The following is a 21,391-nucleotide window of genomic DNA, read 5'->3' as shown; positions in this document are numbered from 1 at the left end:
AGGTGCTTCTAGTTCCGAATTTATTGTTTTATTTCCATCTGTTAACCCAACAAAACTGTTTAGCTCAATTTGCTTCTCTACTTTAATGTTATTATTTATAAGTTTCCAAGTAGATTTGACTTTATCACTTGAATTAGTAATTTTTTGTTCATTATAAGTTCTTTTGGCGTAGTTTATCACTCTATTTAAAACTGAGCAGTATAATTTGTACTGCTTTTGTAGCTCGCTATTTTTTGAAACTCTTACCCTTACATACAAATCTCTTTTTGTAGCACATGACGTTTTAATTCCTGTAGTTAGCCACCCTAGATCTTTTGCACAACTATTATTTTTAATTTTTATTTCAGGGCAATATTTATTGAACGCTTCAACAAGAATATCGTGAAAATATTCGAAAGCCTGTTCATAATCGGGTGTTGTGTAAACTTCTTCCCATGATACAGTTAACAAATACTCCTTTAGACTATCCAAGTTATCGTGATTTAAATTTCTAACCAAAGTATAGAACGTTAATTTCTGTTTAAATGGAACCGTAATATTAGCACTTTGTAACGTATGGTCCGACAGAGCGACCTCGATAACTTTTGCATCAGAAAGCTCTACATTTGATATAATATTATCAATGCAAGTCTGGCTATGATTTGTAATACGGGTCGGCTGATAAATAAACCTCTTCAAATTAAAAGAATTCAATAAGCAAAAAAAATCCCTTGACTCGTTGTTTGTAATCAATGTATCCACATTGTAATCACCACAAGCAATAATTTTTCTTTCTTTATGTTTTGTAATGTGTGCAAATAAATTCTCCATATTTTTTATAAAATCATCATTATATTTATTTCTTGGCCTATAGATACATATTATAAACGTACCATTTAAGTCTATAGCACATATTTCAAAAATATATGGGACAGACATTTCTTTGATTTTTGGCAGAGGCTTAAAGGTCACGTCTTTTCTGACGAAAATACAGACGCCGCCTTTACTTTTTCGTTTCTCCCTACTGAAACAAGACGCTAGTTTAAATCCTGTTAAATTTATACACTCTAAATTTTCTTCTCTTCTATGATGCTCAGAGATGCAAAGAACAATAATGTTCTTGCCTTCATCACTATGTAACCAGATCTCTAGCTGCGATATTTTTTTTTGACTAAGGCTCTGAATATTTATGTGGGCTATTTTGGATAAGTTTTTGGGGCTATTTTGTTGTTTTTTGAACTTTGGACTAAGTTTTCAGATACTAAATTTTTGTCCGACTTTATAGCATCAACTACTCGTCTACGAGTGACATTAACAATGGGCGTGGCATTTTCTTTTACATCTAAAGAACTGCTGCTCAGCATTTGTTGTTTCATAAAAAGGTAAGGTATTGTGCCCTTTTTAAATTTTTGTGATTGACTGTCAGAAGTCCGTTTCGATATTTTGGTTTTGGAATTGATAAAACATCTTTTATAATCTTCGCTGTCTATCTCTACATTAATTTTCCTACATAATTCCTGACGATTACTAGAATCAGCCTCAATAAACTTCACTCCCTTATAATGTTGGCAGAACAATTTCATATAATGATTTTGTAAAGTATTGTTTATATATTCATTTTTAGAAACTCTAACAATAAACACTCTATAATTTTTAATTTTTCCAAGTGCGTTACATAGTTCAAATACAAACTCATATGGTTTTGTATCGTTACTTCCTAGAATAAGAACTATTACATCATTTTCGATGTTTGCCTCTTCTACAAGTTTTTCCAACCTACTTAAAATTTGGGCAGTGGTAGCCTGCGGTTTACAAAAGCCAGATACCGAGTACTTGTCGTTCCATTTGGAATTTCTGGTCCTGATTAGATCCATTGATAATCCCTGACAAGCTTGATCACCCAGAATGTGTATTTTTGGTCTATTTGAAACAATATCCATTTTATTCTCCGACTCCACTTGTGATATTTGAACTTGCTGAGGTAGACTCGTTGGTTTATTGGATGGATTAACCGTTTCGATTTTATTATGTATATCGACACCCTCAGCAGCAATATTATGCTGCTCCGTATTTAATCCCAATGACAAGCTGCTCTCTTTCGTGACAGTTATAGGGTATTTCTGTGTCTCTATAGGTATAATATTAGTATCATTATTCCTCTCTATGTTTGATTCCAATGACAACGAGGAACTCCTTTTTTGTCTTTCGCCATTTATCGTGTGTTGACTCATGTCTAGTGCTTGGTTAGGCACAGTTTCCGTCGATAGTATCTTTCTTTTCGTAAGACTTTTTTTGTAGCGCTGAATAGGTGTGTTGAACGACATGTTTTTGGGGGTCGAGTTAGAAAGAGATTGATTAGTGGTTAACTTGACCAAAACATCGACTTTTTTATTTAATTCAGATATTTGCTGTTTCAACTGGTAATTCTCGTTATTAAGGTTCGAAATTTCTTCATGCGCGCTAGCCAATTCAGCTCGGAAAGATATTAATTGATCTTTCAATTCATTTATTTCCGATGTGTTGAGATTATCAGCTGTAGGCAGGCTTTTAATCGTTGAATCTAAAAGAGTACTACTTTCATCTTGTCCCAGATAAGTTAAATTATCAAATGATGTTGATTTTTGAGGTTTTCTTGTAGTGATATTATCCATTTCTTATGACCAGTTCAGACCACTAGCGCCCTCTATGGATTTACCGTAATACTCAATGAATTTATGTATTCAGTATTTATTATTAATGCCCTCTATGCGCCAAACTAGGTACTATTTATTAAGTCTTTCTGTAGATTGTTCTAGTATTCGTAGATTGGAACGTAATTCTGCATTTGACTGTGTAGTGCGAGCTTTATATAAATTTCACTTCTGGCAACACTTGTAAGTTGTCAATTAGTGAACAGCTGATTGGCCTAAATGGTTGCTTGTTTATCAGTTGGTGATATGAATTATTGTTTTTTGGCAGTTTCTCTTTAATTTGAATTCAAAAACAACCAGAATCGATAACAATAGGCTCAATTTATGTACCTTTATTTGAAGATGTTGTCCAAGGAGGGGTTTAAATCCCAATTTCACTTGTTGGATAAGATGAGGTGAGGTTATTTCTTGAATTTTACTATGTTTTGGTGGATGTTAGGCACTGTTTTGGTTAATTAATTAAATTTAATTGATGGAGTACAATTATTTCAATGTTTACACACACGGCGACGTTCCGTTCACTGTTCACATGTTCGCTATGAATTTTCATGTCTAGTTAATACGCGAATTATAAAAGGAAAATGGTTATTAATTTATGTTGGTAACACTGTTGCCAGAATATACATTAGATGTAATAACATTATTAATATGGATCTAGGGTTATTAATGGGTATGGATACACACTTATTATGTTGTAATTTGTGTGATTAATATATTGCAATAATATGTTTCTCTAGTCTGTGATTAACAAGGTTCGCGATTGATAATCAGACCATCCCTTTTATCTTGTTTTCCTTTTATAATATAGGTTTCATTTCTAATGAAGCGGTGGTATTTCTTTCTGTCTTTTATAAAAGTGCCTATTATGTTTCCACTCGTGTATCTATTGTGTTAATAATGTATCTCTTTTCTTTGGCACGCTGACATGTTTCTTTGTTAGTGGTGTTTTTGTCCAGTAAATATTATGTTTCGCACTGTCTGTGTTGTCTTTCTCTCTCTCTCTCTTTGAATATACTCCATTATTTATGTTAGTTCGCTGTTAATTGCTTGTTCGGACATGTCCGGTTTTAAATATTTGCCTGTAGAATTTTATTGTACAGGCGCGCTATTTAATTTGTTTGCAAAAACAAACATACTGCGTTGACCTCCCGAACAGATAGTCATGCGGGCGACTCTCACGAGTAAACGTAAATGCGATTTTTATTATCACCTTTACGTTTAAAGATGAGGTGTGAGGGGAAATTGTTTGATTAAAAGTAACCTACGAATAATGTATCATTTCTAATAATGAATCGAAATTATTATTTGAAATCGATACTGCATTTTTGTTACTGGTTTTCGAGTTTGTTCGTTTCAAACACAAAAATCTGTGTTTTTTTTTAAAATATCGGTTTTTATATATGGGCAGTCAATTTCCGTTCACCACCTTTTCCATCCAGGATATTAGCAGCGGCCCCGGGCAGGCACGTAGACCCCCTCTTGGGGGAACAGATGACCGACTAAAGCGCCACATTCTAGTATAAACTTAAAAAAATATATATAAGTTTAGATGTTTTCTTGGCACCTGATACCTATTTAAATTTTATTAATAAAAATGATGTCATACCTATCCTAATTTACCCAATGGTGGCAAGTCATACTTAGATGAGGATAACCTTTGTAAGTGATTTTTTCTAATCCTAATTAAAATAACTAACTTAAGGAATAATGCTCATAACAAATTGATTAACTTCTTAATTACTACTCTACTTGTTTTTCCTTTTGCCCACAAGCAGTAACCCGATTATCCTGATTGAACACAACCAGGGATGCAGGACGCGATAGAATTCAGTTGCAGTTCTAAACAGAGTCCTATTAATGTGAAATTGTCAATATCCGACCTGCGAGCGGCGTCCGTTCAAGCGGGTTCTGCTAAATCGGGCCAATACTAGCTACCGGCCATATTTACTCTATGTTAGGTTTAGATTTTACGGTACACCTACAGAAATCTGTGTTGCTTATTGGTAAGCAAATTAGGTAATATACCTCCGCTCACTCTGATAGATAGTACATTCATTGTTATATGTAGATGCTTCAAGAAAAACATTTGTCGAAACGCTAAATCTACGATAACTGTGGTTGACGTTGGCTATGGGTAATTTCCTCTAACTTTATTTAATGGTACCCTGGTCTGGTTAAGGCTACAGATATCTCCATAGGCTTAAGTGTAAACGCCGCGCCGCCTCGCTAGTACAAATAACTTAATACTCTTGACTTTGAGAGCCGCATTGCTTCGTAATTGAGTGGTCTCGCCGTTTCAACTGAACCATATCCCGGCCATAACAAGATATCTATACCATATTGTAAGTTAACATCTTAGTTAGACGCCGAATTCTCTTTGTAAATTCATTTCGTGTATTGAATAATAGTTATGGTTCTCTGCTGCTGAATAATAAAATAGAAACGTCGTAAATGCCAATAAACGTGAGCGGTGAAAAGTTTATTTCAGTAAAAGTGGGTTTCCATGTTGTTCTGACACGTATTTCATATACCGCCTCTTCTAGTGGTTGAGTTATGATCGCTTAGTCTTCGAAATATGAGAAATATCTGTTTATACCGTTTATAGCAAAGATTAATAGCTGCAATTCCATTGAGATTCTGAAAGAAGTTACTAATTTTCTGCGCAGTCTAAATGTATTTGAGATGAAAACTAAAATGAGACTTAGCGAAAAGTCTTTGGCCTCAATAGCCTTCAATCCTATAGATACAAGATGGAAGGTAACGAAGTTACGTTTACCAGGGCGGCAGCGGATCCCTGGAGGTTGGCGGAGCACGTTCCAACTACGTCAGTTGTGAACCGAGGAGATTAGCCGACTCTCTTGTTATTCTTACAGTTCGCTTTTCTATCGGTTTCTCTTGGCATCCAGTACCAGTGTACACGGTCAAAGGAGTTCCTTTAGCTTTTGTTATTAACGTGTAATTTTGAGTCATTGTGAGAATCCTTACACTTTTCCTTTAACGAACATTATAGTAATATTAATTCACAAAATGACGAATGAGAAGACATTTTGAAACCCCGCTTAAAGAAATTAGATTTAAAAATGTAGGAGGACCAAATGATAAATCGCTTCGAAATCAAATAAAGCATAAAATGTTACAGAAATAGCGACTATGTATCTGTTCTGTTATATCTTGCAAAGATTCCACCTCGTTCGCCGGCGATACAGTTTGGTCGGGCAGTCGCGTGGGAGCCACTATCCGGCAGCTCTCTTTGATAACTTAATACCGCCTCTGATTTATGTACTCCGGGTAATCGTGAAGGCTATATATTCTCAGTTTTACTACACGTCGGAAGATTGGGTGTGGAATGAGTTTCATGAAGTTCCTAGTTGTTTTCTGTTTTAGAATTTCCAGTACAGAACGTCAGATAGGGGTGAAAAGTCATATATGCACCTTTTCATTACCTACCTACCTTCAGAAATCTCTGGAATCTAGAGATGTGCAGGTTTCTTCACGATGATTTCAAGTAGTTTTGTACCTTGTCACACTCTCAAACTGCCTATTAAAACATTGTCAGTTTGTTATGTAGCTAGTTTGACAAGGTACAAAAGTGTACCTACAGCTACTTATGCAGCTAACCGTACATTAGGTATACCTATTTAAAACTTAATGCTATAAATTGATGAAGCGCCGCTTCGCTTCCGATCCGCCACTACATCACACATTTAAATTCTCGTTCCGCCGCTGCCACCGGCTTATTTCATCGTTAATCACCGGCTTCACGCAGATATCCGCCCATAGTGTTTGTTTGTCACTATACCATTCCAGCTAGGTGATTCTGTAGCCAATTAATTGTATAACGAAGACATTTTGTGATAAGAAAAAGTCACGTTGACGAATTGATACGAAGATAATTATGGCTTTCTGCTATGACTTTGAGCAATTGGCTCAGTTTTCGCTAGTATTTCCTATTTTAAATTTAGGTACTATAATTCTAATTAAGTAGGAAAGATGTTGTTTATTTTGAAATTGAAGTTTTTAGAGATATAACTATATAATAATAAACAGTAATTTACTATAATTAAGTACGTTACTATGCTACTACATAGTTAAAATGTTCACACATAACATGGGACATGTCATCACGAGTTGGCAGAACTTGCGTCCAACAAATTAGTTTGGCAGTTGGCGTTGCAGTGCGTTCGTATATTTTTCAGCATTCGCCGGTCGTTAGGCCGATTTATGCGCTCCTGGTGGTTGACTCGGGATTGTGTCCGGTTTTATTTGCAAGCGACCGGTCCAAACCGGTATTTGTAAAGAAGATAATAGTTTAAGTTTTAAATACACTCACAAGCAATGAAAAAGTTCCAGTGTCATATGGAACGTCAATGACTAATGGAACTTTTCATTGCCCGTGAGTGTAGTATGTGAGTAGTACCTAACTACTAGATCTTCAAGTCTTTTTATATTCTACTCAATATTTTTTTACAAATTTGAAGTCGTAGTGTAACGAATTATTTTATTGTAGAATATTTCTTGCCATTATTTCCACAAGTCTCTTAAATGCTTGCTCCTATTTAGTCTAAAAGTCGTTAGTGCTTAGCTTCTGTGCTATAATTAAGTTATGAAACTTATTACGAACTAGCATCTCGCCTCGCTACGTTTACCTTCTAATTTCCGAGCATGATACTCTTATATCCCAAAAGAGATGAAACCCTATTATTAACTCTAGGTTGAAAAAGTGAGGTGATATACGTTTGACAGACTGTCACAGAGTGCATATAATATACAATTTAATGTTTTGATGACCATTTTCATCAGCAGTCGTATCACTGTACTGGGTTTATCATTAATCGGTCAATAAATTGTGTACCCCTCGTATAAGCCTCGCTTAAGGAGTTTCACTGGACTTCTGATTAAACTACTATCAAACGATAAGCGTGTACACAAATAAACATTAAAATTATTAAACATCAAAAGAAGGATTGCTATAAAAATACAGAAAATTTCGTTAACCGGTAACCGCAAACACGAATTTTAACTGGGAACATGAGCACCGCAGCGTCACACTGTTGTATTCAGATTTATATTTCCCCCCTCCCCGCCCCGCCCGCCTCGCCTCACCCCCTCTGTGCGGTCATCACTTCGAGTACTTTTTACTTGTGTGACGTGCTGCATTCCTGGTATAGTGATGGAACAGTGGTTAAATAAATAAATAAAATTAAAAATTGTCTTAGCAAGAAAAAAAAAACGTAGCTAAGAAATTTACGGTTGAAAACCAAAACCAGCTCTGAGCAAATTCTGAATTGGTGCTTTTTTTGACTCCTTAGACAGCATACAGCAACCAACATGTTACCATGAGTGTTCTGTATTGTATTGTTTCCTGTGGGTATGTTGCTACCTATCTGTGTGATAATGAATATTTATTTATCTATTCTTAGGGATGTTAGATGTTCTTGAGATAATACTTAGGTACAAATATTCTTAAAAAAATAATAACGCAATTTTACAGGTTTTGTTTTGCTTAGGTATGATTTATGTAGCCTATCGCATGACTCGATCTGCAACACTCTGTTTTACAATCTAAAATATCTTAAGTCACTGAACACATAGGGTAGAATTTAATCAGTTAACTTCCCGTCGACAAATTCAAGTACCTATGGGATCAAGCATGATATCGCGTAAAATAACAAGCTGATCCACATCTTTTCACTGAGTGGTAGATTCTTGCGATAAAATTCCTGTTGGTATTAGCTATTTCTTTCTAATAGAACAATTTACTGTTCTTTCATACCCACTGCAAGTTAGTCCCTCATGTGCCCGAAAATGTGAACATATTTCTATTTTGTTGCGTTGAATTTCCGTTACATTTGCAGAGCCAGGGTTTGACGTTGTGGATTCAGACATTTCACGTTTGAGTCAAAATTTGTGAACATTTTCTTTTGTGATTGAATGTAAAGTTAACACTGATGATTTTTTATTGATTTGTATGTGTTCTTATATTTAGAATGTTGGTCATGTCCAATCAGTTAAAATAAATAAGATATTTCATTTTATATCTCAATAATACTTAACAAGAAATATGCGAACAAATCCGTTATTTATTTATTTAAACTGAAACACCAGCAGCATAAACTACTAACATTAATAAATTATCATCAAAACAAGTACATAATGTACAGTTCGATACGAACTCCAAGATGTTGGTTAGTTCTCAAGATCATGATATAATATATATATTATAGTTAAATTAATGATGAGATTTTTTTTTTTTTTTTATGTACTGAAACCTCCCTAGGTACTAGAAAATAAATAGGACACTGGGCCTGAGCAGTTAATTGGACCAATAGGGTTGTATGTATGTATGTAAATAAATAATTGTGTTTGTGTTTTAGCCTATATAACTCATAATCTAACTTAGTATTATGTTACTTAACACTTTCTACGGACTACTTGGCCAGAAGTAATGATTTATTATTATTAATCTTGAATTATATTTTGAAGAAGGAGAGTTGGATTATTCCGCGTTACATTGTGGCATCGATGGCCAAAGGCCTACCTATAGATACCCATTTGATAACGATCCCCTCCCTAATAATAAATTCATGGCGATCATAACAAACCTACTCTGGGGGTGGCTGTTACGAACTTCTATTTAAATACTACATAAATTCATTTAGCTAATTGCGTTTAATGCACTAAACAATTTTATCCTAAACATGTTTAGCTTCATAATTCACCATGGTATTTCGATTACTATTTAGTTAAATGCGTTTAGCATCCTGCGATTTGTTATTTACGTTCAGTTCCACATCTTTTTAATGAGAGACTTCATATTTTTTATTGAACATTCGAAACGACTCAGCGTAAAACGGAGTCAATGTATCAATTTCAAACATAGACAAAATAACACTATTTATTTCAAAACAAAACTTATTTCGGCTTTCACCGCGTGGTGGTGTTTGTATTTATTTGTTGTTGTGATTTCAAAGTAAAATGAATAGTCAAGCAACTTCTTCTCGTGTTCGTGCCCCTAATTTTACAAGGGAAGAACAAGATTTATTGTGCAATGTATTGGAACCATACTTGCACATTATAGAGAGCAAAAAAACGTTGTTCCTGAATGGTATCAGGAGATTTAATGTATTTTTTATACAATAATGCTATTGCATGAGTAACTCTATGAATGATTCTGCAAGCTGCTGTTGGTTCTTCCACACCTATCACATCTCCACAAGTAATTAACTGACTGCCAGTTGCATAATATCGGAGTGTGCATAACAACTGGTTCATTGGAGTAACTGCATTATTTCTGTAACAATAATTATAGGTACTTACTTATAAATAAAAGTATAAGATAATGATGTAGTCAGATAACTTTATTACTTTGATTATATACAACCCTAGATTCCCTTTAGAAGAAGCCATTGCGGCCATACAAAAACTGGGGCACTACTGCCCCGGTACAAATTTCGCTCTAGCAGTGTCTATTGTGTCATCGCCGGTGCTACACGTATTTGACAGTTGGCATTAATTTCAATTTTGTCCTTTTAAAATGTGTGTATATGCTTTAAAAGTGTGCAGAAACTACAAAGGTCGACTAAAAACGACATACAGGGTCACCTACCATCTGTAAATAATTTATTAATATAAATAATTTAATAAAGTAAATATTGATATAATTTTCGTCGGTGTTGCCAGTTTTTTCTTGAAAATTAATACCAAAAAGTGATGATAATTTATATGAACCGCTTGAATGTCCTGTCGACACCCGGTCGACATGAAAAGTGTACCTTCGATTCTTAAAATTGGAATTAGGTACTTACCTTGAATTCATTTTATCATATTTTTCTTTAATGGTGCAAAATAAATAGTATTCTATTCTATTCGGCGACTGGTGTAGTGGTTAGTGACCCTGACTGCTATACCGAAGGTCCCGGGTTCGATTCCCGGCTGGGCAGATATTTATTTAAAGGCAGAATATATTTGTACTCGGGTCTTGGGTGTTGATATTTATATTTAGTATGTATCTATCTATGTATTTGTGTAAGCTATATCAGCTGTTCGACACCCATAACACAGGTTCTGCCTAGCTTGGGGTCGGATGGCCGTGTGTAAGATGTCCCCACATATTTATTTATTTATTATTTATTCTATTCGCCTTCAATAATGCATGGAATTTGCAAATCCTACGCATTTATTAAAATCATTTTTTTTCTGCATTTCTATGGTTGTTGCTTTTGCAATTTACGAAAACGAGAAAGTGTCGGTATTCTTTTGTCATCTGTATACCTAGATCATATATGTCTAAATATTCCGGTGAGGCGAAATTGTATTCGACAAAACGTAAACTTTTACACAACTAAATCTAACATAATTTACTATAGGTACCAAAGGTAATTTTATCACTAACAGCTTAAATTGTAATACACGTACATGTATTATCAGGATACCGAATGATTCCATTTTACGAAGCAAATGAATAGAAATAATTAGAAAAAGCAGCAGCAGCAACGATTTTAACTAATTTAAATTTCCCTAAAAAATATCACCACATTATTATGAATTTTCTACCAACTTAGTAGAATTTTCTTACGTTGCCACATTTTTTCATGTACTCAATGACATGACAGGAGGGAATGACAGTACAGTCACGCACAAAAGTAATAAAATATTGGCCTGTTTACAATGTAGGCGATGTATGGGATGAGTCCGTCTAGGGTTGTAAATGGTCGAAGCTTTATTATTTCAATACCTTTGCTACTTACCTGGTGGAAATAAATTCAAGATGTTGTTGAATTTCTTGTAGTAGAAGCGATACAGTTTGTTTTGTCAAACGAAATCTCCTAACAAATATTTTATCCGGTAGTGTCTCAAATAAGTTAGTTCTTTCTGCAATATAGCGTAATGAGCGAGGTCTATTCATAAAGAGAAGTAATTCTTCATCATCGTCATCAAACAAAATATCCCACAAATACATTATTTATTAGATAACCTCAACATAACCTCTGAACAATGACCTCTGAATCTCTCACAGACAACAACTAGACATCACTGAGGAAAAATGCTAGAAATGGAAAAGTTCTCTTGACAGCCGGTCGGTCAGCTGGTCGCCGCGACTGACGCCATGACAGTAGATAAATGTGTTTAGTAAAGTTAAATAGCCATTTGACCGCATTTAGGTTTAACAGATTACTAATCATATTTAAGTCGTGGTAAAAGATGTTTTACGAAATTTAATTTCAAATTGTGTTTAAATAAAAAGTTAAATACATTTATCACTTTTATAAAAGCCACCCCGGGTTGTGAGTAATAAATTCTCGATTTTCATGACGCGACAAAACTCGTTGTTTCATGTGGCAATTAATTCTTGTCACGGTGTCAGAGTCATTTCGAAAAAAAAAAAACCTTTTAGAACCGGTTATAGTCCAGATCATTCATTTTCATTCAAAACTCAGGTTTAAACAAGAACTATCTTTAGTCTTCATTTTATAATAATAAGTGATTTTTAACTTTGGTTATAAGAGATATTTGATTTGGATATAATACTTATGCATACTAGGATTGCATAAGTTTGTCGAAGATTTCTGTTAGTGTCCCCGTGCAGTTTCTCTGACTTCCTTGCGATGTCGTCGGTGTAAAATATTACAGTTTCCGAACTTTCCTTACTATTCTGTTAGTAAATTACATTTCCTCACTTACTGTTAATTCCAAAAAGGAAGTAACTTCGATAGTTTGTTAAAGTGAGTTAGATTTGATTTGAATATCAATAGTGTTATGTAAATAAACAGTTCGGAACTAGCGACACGAGATAACAAGTTTCATGCAAATCGATTTAGTTCGGTTTAAATGCATTCCTAATGTGTTAATTTCTCGTAAGCGTATATACCGTAATTAAAACGAATTGACGGCTGGGGAATGGTGTAGTGGTTAGTGGCCCTGACTGCTATGCCGAAGGTCTCGTGTTCGATTCCCGGCTGGGGCAGATATTTGTTTAAAGAAAGATATTTGTACTCGGGTCTTGGGTGTTGATATTTAGGTATGTTTAGTATGTATCTATATACGTATTTGTGTAGATATATTAGCTGTCCCATGGCGTGTGTGAGATGTCCCCACATATTTATTTATTTTATTTATAAAATAATAATCGAAGGCTATCCAACAACGTTATTAGACCGATTGTTGGAATGAGAACATGTGAATCCGTAACTCTATGTTTAATAAATGTACCTAATAAAGAAAACAAAAGCTAAGAGCTAATTATAATAATCTTTCTTTCATCCCTTGTCATGATGCATAATGAAGTAGCTTCAAGATCTACCCGCTGTCGAAGTAAAGTATAAGATAAATATTTGGAATTGATTGACTGTCACTTGTCGCACCCTTCGGCCCTCCGCTCGGAAAGCACTTCTGTTACAGGCTGTACTTGTATCTTGTGTAATATTGTCTATGATATTAAAGGGTGTCATTTAAACGATCGCCAATTAAATCCGTTTTGAATTTGCTAAATAATAGGTTTGAAGGCAAAATAGTAGATTTGCCAGCAAATTTTTGCCCCCAAACAATTTTAAATCAATTCAACAATTAATCACTTAAAATTGCCGGGATTTATGATCAAGTGGCAAGTTAACATTTATGTATATATTTTAATAGGTATGTCCACATAACTCGATGTTATGTTTAATATTTAAATGAAACAAAAAATTAAGTTTAAATCATCAATATTCTTAATTAAAAACAACATAAACAACCTTCTTCTAATTATTACTTAAACCTTAATCTTCTTCTAATCAAAAGCAATCTTATTGTAATTAAAACTTAAACTTCCTCTTTTCATCATCATCATCATCAGCCAATAATCATCCACTGGTGGAGATAGATCCGCTCCCAAGGAGTGCCACAACATTCGGTCCTCTGCCTTCCTCATCCAACCACTATCGGCTATCCGCCTAAGATCGTCAGTCCAGCGGGCAGTAGGGCGTCCCACGCTCCGTTTGCCTGTTCGTGGTCTCGACTCGAGAACTCGTCTACCCCAACGGTTATCGGTTCTTCGGCAGATATGACCAGCCCACTGCCTCTTCAGCTTGCATATTTTGACAGCTAAGTATGTCGGTAACCTTGGTCCTCTGACGGATAATCTCATTTCTGATACGATCCATCAGAGAAACTCCAAGCATAGCTCTCTCCATAGCACCGTCTCCGCTAATTTGTAAACTCATGTATTAAATTGCTAACGAATTATAATGTTTTAATAACTGGACCAATCATAATGTAACTACTGCAATGCTGATAAAATATGAATTAAAAAGAAATCGCAACATGCGACCTAGAGTCAATATATTTGCTGGCAAATCTACTATTCTGCGGGCGCAGTTATTATTTGAGGAGCAAAAATAATATTCTGCATACAAAGTTTTTATTTATGTAATGAACTCAAATTTTTTGGCAATCCATCTATTATTTTAGATTTTTGTATTGATATTATTTGCTGATTCATACCAGAGGACACTTTTTATTTATTTGAGGACAAAAATATATTGTTGCGGTTGATCTATTAATTTGCTGATACAAGTTGATGACAAAAATAAACTTTGCTGGCAAGAAATATAGTTCCCGATATTAAAGGCCATAGATAAAAGGATTACATAACAAAAGCACTAAAGGATGGCTTATTTTACGCCTTAGACACGAAGCAACTGTATATTTACACCGAAATAAGCTCCTCAAAACCCACGACTCCTGATATTTCCTGCGTTTACTAGCCCCTAAACCTCTTTAATGGTTCTGAAATTCTGGTAGATCCAATAATATGCCTGTGATTACCCACCTTTATCCTTTAGCTCACGGGGATGCGATTTAACATAATTAGTTCGAATTATTCGATCCCATTGCCCCGGGCATCGTGTTTGTTTAACAACATCATTCAACGCTTTATGAATTCCTGGTACCTGGGGGGTAATATTGTAAGTATGTTGGCCTTTAATTGGGTGTTGGTTAAATAAATAATCGATGTTTGCGAGATCTATTAAATTAATTGCGTAGATTGCGTGCCAGATTTCTGACACGCAATCTACGCAATTAATTTAATATTATTTATGCATTATACACTCTCCTGGTGAAAATTTCACATTTAATGATTGAGAGTATTATTAATATATTATTATATTTTACTTTATGAAAATAATTATAACAATTAAAATAAAAAGCTTTAAAACGGATTCATCACGGTTATTCATCAATTGCACAATAAATTGTAAGACTTTTCGTCGGGGTTTCCTGATTACGTGGGGGATAGTGAGTATCAATTAGAGATACTCTTACCTATATCATTTATGGATTAAACTGTTATATACTCTACGTATGTACCAGTCACGGATGAATGTGTCTATACATACATCTGGTTAGCTAGCTCAGGTTTGCGGTGAGCCACGGTGTGGTGGATGCATAGTTGATCGCCCCTTACGTCTCCTGTCAAATTGTCCGCTTTAATTATTCAAGCGGGTTGTACGGATGGATGTAACCTGACTACCTTCTACTGTTGAAATGGACTGACGACTCTGACGAGGTATGGTATCCTGGTTGCTCGATAGTAAGTTTACCACTGTTTTATCATATAACAAGGGATTAGTTGTTGACATTTGACACATCTGTCAAGAATTTAAGATGCACTATATGGCTTATAATTTAATTTTAGATGACACTTACAATGTAACAGAGGTGCTAGTGATCAAACAGACTATGTTCACCACTGGGCCTAAATGGAATAAAAGTTAATGGAGCATCTTACTAATTTTATATCAATTTACCTGGTACTAAGATAGCATAAGTCACTGGTTCTTTTTCAAGACTCAAAGTCTACAGAAAACTGACTGATATTCCAAATCTGGGATCTGTGACTGAGAGCGGCGGGAAGCTGAGCTAATATTTGAACGACGCGTCACAACGTTCGTTTAAATTAATTAAAAGTTAACGCTTACCAGCAACCAGCAACGGCTGGGAAGCGAAAAAGTGGGGAAGTTATTGTAAACATGAAGAGGACAATGAAAAGCCGCTACGAATGCGTCGCCTTTAAATATTGTTGTCTGTTTATGCTTCCCTAGTATTTATTTATTTCATTCTTTTTTGCACAGATATATACATGAGACACAAATATAACTTTAGTTAGCAATAATTGTGACACAAACACCGATACACCCGGTGAGTCATTTCATTTATCTTAGTCGGTGGCACCGCCCTGGCAAACATCCGGAGTTATTAAATTAAGTATGACTTATTGCTTTTACCTGGCAACTTGTTTAAATATTGCGTCTTCGTAAAGTGATGTCAGTGTTTAAAAATAAACTAGTAGAGTTAGAAACTTCGGAGTTTTACTAAAGTGTTTAAAATGACGAAAACTATGTATAAGATTTTGCAAAAAAACCTTGATGACACAAAAATACAGTTTATAAAACACTGTGCTACGCCCGTAGCGCTACGAAATGCCTACGAAACTACGAAATTTCGTAGCATGTTCGTAGCAGTGCTATGATTTTAGCTGAGGTCAATCAGAGACGTTATTTTATCTTCATAAAATGAAATCTTTTTATAACACTACTGGGCTTGTATGAATGCAATATCTCGCAGGGCAGGCATAGGTATATTGATGCATAGTTTTGCCATTTGTCATTGTTAAATTTGGGCGATGCTTGTCGTGATCAATGGTGTGGTGTAAGTTCACTCAATATTATTTATCTCATATCTATATTTGTTTCAATTAATTCCTACCTTTGTTGCAATTTAATTGTACAAAGATCGTGTGTCGTAGAAACCAACACAAATGTTTCGCAAAGCGACGCAATACCAGGAACTCTCTACACCAGAGATGCTTTTAAAGAAAATACAAGTTCTAATTAAGTACTTTTCCTTTCCCCCGCAGGTATGTTCCGGTTTATTTCATTCTCAACATCTGCAGTTTCTTATACGATGTCGGTAAAGTATAAACATTAAACATACCTGGTAGTAGGTACTTAATTTTGTAGTTTGTGCAATAGTGGCGGTTTGACATAATGAAAAGATATAATGACACAAATCTTGAAACCACTAATTACTTCTGATGCCTGTAAGCTAGACTCAATAGATTTTTAATTCTGTCTGAGCAAAAGTATTCATTTAGCACTAATTTTAAGTGGAATTTGGGAGAAACAATTAAACATAAAACATCTCGTCCTTATGAAGGAAGGTTTGGTACCAAAGTAAAGGGAACACCTACAGATGATGCTTATTGAGATAAACCCTGCAGAATCATCACCATTACTCATAAACTTGTAGACTTTCCCCCTACTTATTATTCACAGCTGTAACTTTCGCCTCTCGGATATAAAACCAGGGCAACAGAAACGCACAGCAGTATTCTGTGCGTCTAGATAACACTTATTTACGCACGGCCGGATTGACAAAAGGTACAACACTTTCGTAATAAAATGTTTGCGATTCTCAATGAGACAACACTTCGTGCGGTTGGCAACTTTTAGCTTTGTTAGAATGTTTTTTTTTATTATCAGGTCATGTCATGAATATTAAAACGTACTATAGATTAATAAATAAAACTGAAATGATAATTCGGGAATTGCTAGGTATATCAATTAAATTGTGTAATTTAGTTTCATAGGTAAATAAGACATCTATTGAGTTATTAATTAATTCGGAGTAGGTATACCACAAATTGCATTTAGCATTCCAGCTAAGATTAAATTAAATTTTAGCGTGTGTATATTATGCGAGTATAAGCACAATGCATGAATATTTGCACTGTAGTCAACAGTAAAGACATTCCCGCTTAGTCTTCTGCTAACCTAGTACTTTATAGTACCGGTTAGGGTGAATTCTCTAACAAGAGATAGCTTAGCTGGCTCTAAGGCCTCTTTAGAATTCTACCGGGATTTTCTTCTAAACTGACAGAGAAATGCGGCTGAGCTGAACCGTAAATCTTGGAATAGGTATGGAGGAAGGTAGGTATGCGATCTTGAGGCGGAGTGTAGTGGGCGCCATAACGGGCTGCATGTTTATGCTGCCTTGGTATTTGTACATGTTTTGTAGAGAGATTTTAAGTTAAAATTGTATGCGGGTGGAAGTTTTTTCTTGGTTAAAATTTCCACGATTGTTGACAATTTTTTCTGGATGTTGTAGTACACAAAAATAAAGTTATTTATCTTTTTTAACTAGAATGGAAATAAAAGTTCCTAACTGTGCAAAGTATCTGCGTTAAGTTGACGGTTTTCAATAAATTTTGCCGTAAAGATCCATTATTCGAACCCCTTTCCTTTCACGTTTATAAACATGGGGCGGCGATAAGAGTCTGACTGACCTTCTGTTTATTCATGATGCTTTGTTTCTATCTAGACATGTTCTTGGAATTTCCTATTTATAATTTGTTTTGATGTGTACCACGAAAAAACATAAAATATATTACGTGTTTACATTCGATTGCAACTTTTTCCCCCTTGGTAAAGTTTTTCTGTACCCACTTCTTCAGCTATGACTTGACACTTCATCTTGTTTATTCTTTGGATAAATTTCACTCTCATTCATCTCCCCTCCAATTTAACTTTGCGTCGTTTGTAATCATTGGAAATTAACCTTTATCAAATTGTTGTTGAAGTGGTAACTCATTATTTTATAATTAGCCAAATGTCTACGGTGATGTCTGACGAGTGTGATGAACACAATTTTAGAATTAAATTTTGTATTTTGTGTTGTTTATTTTTATATATTTAGGTATGGTATGAGATAATAATGTTACTTATCATAAATGTATCAGTTACAATATTTTGATATTGCAAGAATACACGTTAAAAAAATTGCATGTTCCATGGTCAACATTAGTTTAACTGTTAAATGTGCTAGTATTTTTTACATTTCATAATACCTACCTATATTATTTTGTGTATTGTATAATTAGGTAACACACAAAAGAGAAGGTTAAAAAACAAAGCTTCCACGGTGTGTGGGGAACCACCCTATACAAGATAGGTCAGATTTAAGTTTCGCGCTTCAGTGAATTTCTGCGGGTTGGGTAAAACGTACTAGGGTATAATAAGCTTCGAGCAAGCGGGGTTTATCTCCAGACTGAGCGAAATTGCACATGTGACCGAGTTGTGCAAACGCAGTCGGTTTTGGAACGTATCTTGTGCGGGATTCAACATTTACTGTTCTTAGTAGTTAATATAAAATAGTCCGGATTTATTATTTCTATTAAATGGATAGTGGTAAAGTAAAGCTCAGGAATCGTTTTCTTTATAACTTTCAATTTATCATTGAAAATACAACATTGTGCTGATGTATCGCTTCTGTCTTTAAATCTTAAATACGAGTAAAGGAACCAACAAATGCCAGAGTTTCCTTGTAATCTGCTGGTCAAAAGCTATTATTTTTGACAGTAAAAGGTTTCTTTTCCTGAAATAAAATACTTGTAACGAAGCTACTTAACTTTCGGTGACGTTTTTACAAAATGGCGGATGGAAGGGTTTGGAGAAATGAGTGATTCTCCCGCCCCCCGCTTCATGACTTGATACAGACGCCACCTCAGTATAGTGAGTTATTTTGAATAAGGGCTGATTTTTTAATAGTCCGATAAGTGTTATCTGAGGAATAAAGTTATAGCTGTCATTTTCTAATACAACAACATTCAGACGCAACAGCATCAGAATTATTCCTTAGATAACTTTTATCTGACTATTGAAAAATCAGCCCTAAGAAAGGGATAAATGATCTTCTATTTTAAATATTTAAAATTTTACTATTACATTAGAATAATAAAGAAGGTTTACTTTAAAGTTACGATCAAATGTAAGACTGTCTACTCACTATAGTTCCTGTTGTTTACAACTGTCAGTGATCATTGTTAATATTAAAAATAAAAAAAACGTTTGGTAATAAATAAAAACTCAATTCAGTTAAAAAATACAATACAATATAACTTAATTGATAAAACTCACAACATATCCGTTAAATTACAATTTTCAAGTTGAATAAGTAACCTATGAAATGAAATGAAATGAAATGAAAAATCTGAGTGAACCCCCCAGGATACTAGGCTTCCATAAGACTGTAGCAGTTCTCTCTGTACTTAGTGGCGAGTCTGCACAGTGGTCCCGCGTGTATTCACACATGCGGCTTGCGTCTCCGACTCCTTTGTCCTTCACGGCTATTCTACAGACCACAACCACCGCGGTCGTTAGTGGCGGCGCGAACAAGTGACTACCGGAATAAATACACACATTATTTTCACATTTGCACTATTTACAAAAAGTAATAGTGTGAAATCGTAAAAAATGTGTACTTAATGGTGAAAGCATTTTTATTATGGGTAACCTGCAGGAGGTTCTGGAGTGCATAGTGCTTTCATGCATCCTGAAGTTTCAGTGCAAAGTTAGGCGTTGATTGCTGATTCCTTAGATTTCTAACCTAACCAATTGTTTTACCTGACTACAATAAAACAAGAGTATCTCAATTCGTTTCTATGGTTTTTAAGCATGTTTCACGATTCCTCAGCCATTCCCAATGCTTTTAAATATTTTTTGTTGTTAGTTAGTACTGATATACAGGGGTGGCCAATAACATGATAAGTAGGTACAAAATAACCTTGAACCACTTCAAACCGCTTTTTGTAGCCCCCGCCCTGCTTCTGTCATGTCCTTACGATATCTTGTTCAGAACAATGACAAATATAAAGCCGCTTTATATTAATACCAACTTGGGCGAAAATATTCTGTTATGCTGGTGACAGAGTCTTTTATCTTTTTATCTTGGTTTGTATCTATTACATTATTACTATTATGTCATTGTTTAATAAATTGTGCTATAAAGATAAGTGTTTACTATCAAAAAGGGGTGTGACCGAATGGATTGTGATTTAATTTATATTTTCCCAAGGTCCCTCTCCTATCGATACTATACGAAAAAATTATCATCGAACTCCAGTCAGAACGGACGAAGTTATCTAGTTACACACACGCTTACCTACCGTCACTGCCAGCTTTCAAACAATATTTAAAAAGGTGGCTTGTCCAGCACGCCTTCTACACTGTGGGTGAATTCATTAGCAGGAAGACTTAAATTATATTGATTTTTATTTTCTCGATTTCTAACTACTGACATTGTATATTCTTATAATTTTTATTTTTTATTCTTGACATTTTATTATTTTTATGATTATAATTTTTTTTTTTTTTGTATAATTAACCATTGTTTAAATTTTGTACCACTAAGTACATTTTAATGTTATATTAGTATTTCATTTTAGTTTAGGTATGACTTTATTTTTATATTATTATTATTTTTTTTCTTGACATGTAATGAATATTATGAATAATAAATACAAATACAAATACACATTGACACATACAAAAAATACACTCGACTTGTTAATATCGTCCTTTTAGTAAAATGCGATGTGTCATTTAAAACCGACATTTTAATTTTACTTCAGCGTTACCCTTTGACCTATTTCAATAAAGAAACTTTGACAGGCCTTATTACTTAATCACAGAGGTCAAAATCCATTGTGCGAGCCGTCTTAATAAGTCGGTGTTGCTTTAAGCCCGGTCTGGATGAATGAATGAACGGTGGGACCGTTCTTTGAATGATTTATGTTGATCCCTTGTCGCTGTAACGTTGAGCCACGGACGTGTCGCCGTGTATCGGATTTGTATAGCTTTTATTTGTAGCGTCGTTTGCATTAGTGTGACAAGGGCACGCAATGAAGT

General features: G+C 34.7%; 1 protein-coding gene and 1 long non-coding RNA gene across 2 annotated transcripts in view; one reads left to right on the top strand and one right to left on the bottom strand.

The window, feature by feature from the left end:
- The window catches only part of LOC105381404 (neurobeachin), a 462,556-nt gene that overhangs the window by 37,230 nt on the left and 403,935 nt on the right, over positions 1 to 21,391 (top strand). The gene's annotated exons all lie outside the window — the stretch shown is intronic.
- LOC125489416 lies at positions 9,758 to 11,940 on the bottom strand. The gene is made up of 2 exons (XR_007266974.1): positions 11,417 to 11,940; positions 9,758 to 9,960 (listed from the first exon to the last, which is right to left on the bottom strand). It is a non-coding gene; the product is annotated as an uncharacterized LOC125489416 (long non-coding RNA).

Source organism: Plutella xylostella, chromosome 14 (assembly GCF_932276165.1).
Source record: "Plutella xylostella chromosome 14, ilPluXylo3.1, whole genome shotgun sequence".
Taxonomy (NCBI): domain Eukaryota; kingdom Metazoa; phylum Arthropoda; class Insecta; order Lepidoptera; family Plutellidae; genus Plutella; species Plutella xylostella.
Note: the sequence above shows the minus strand (reverse complement) of the source record. Positions and strands in the feature narration are given on the sequence as shown.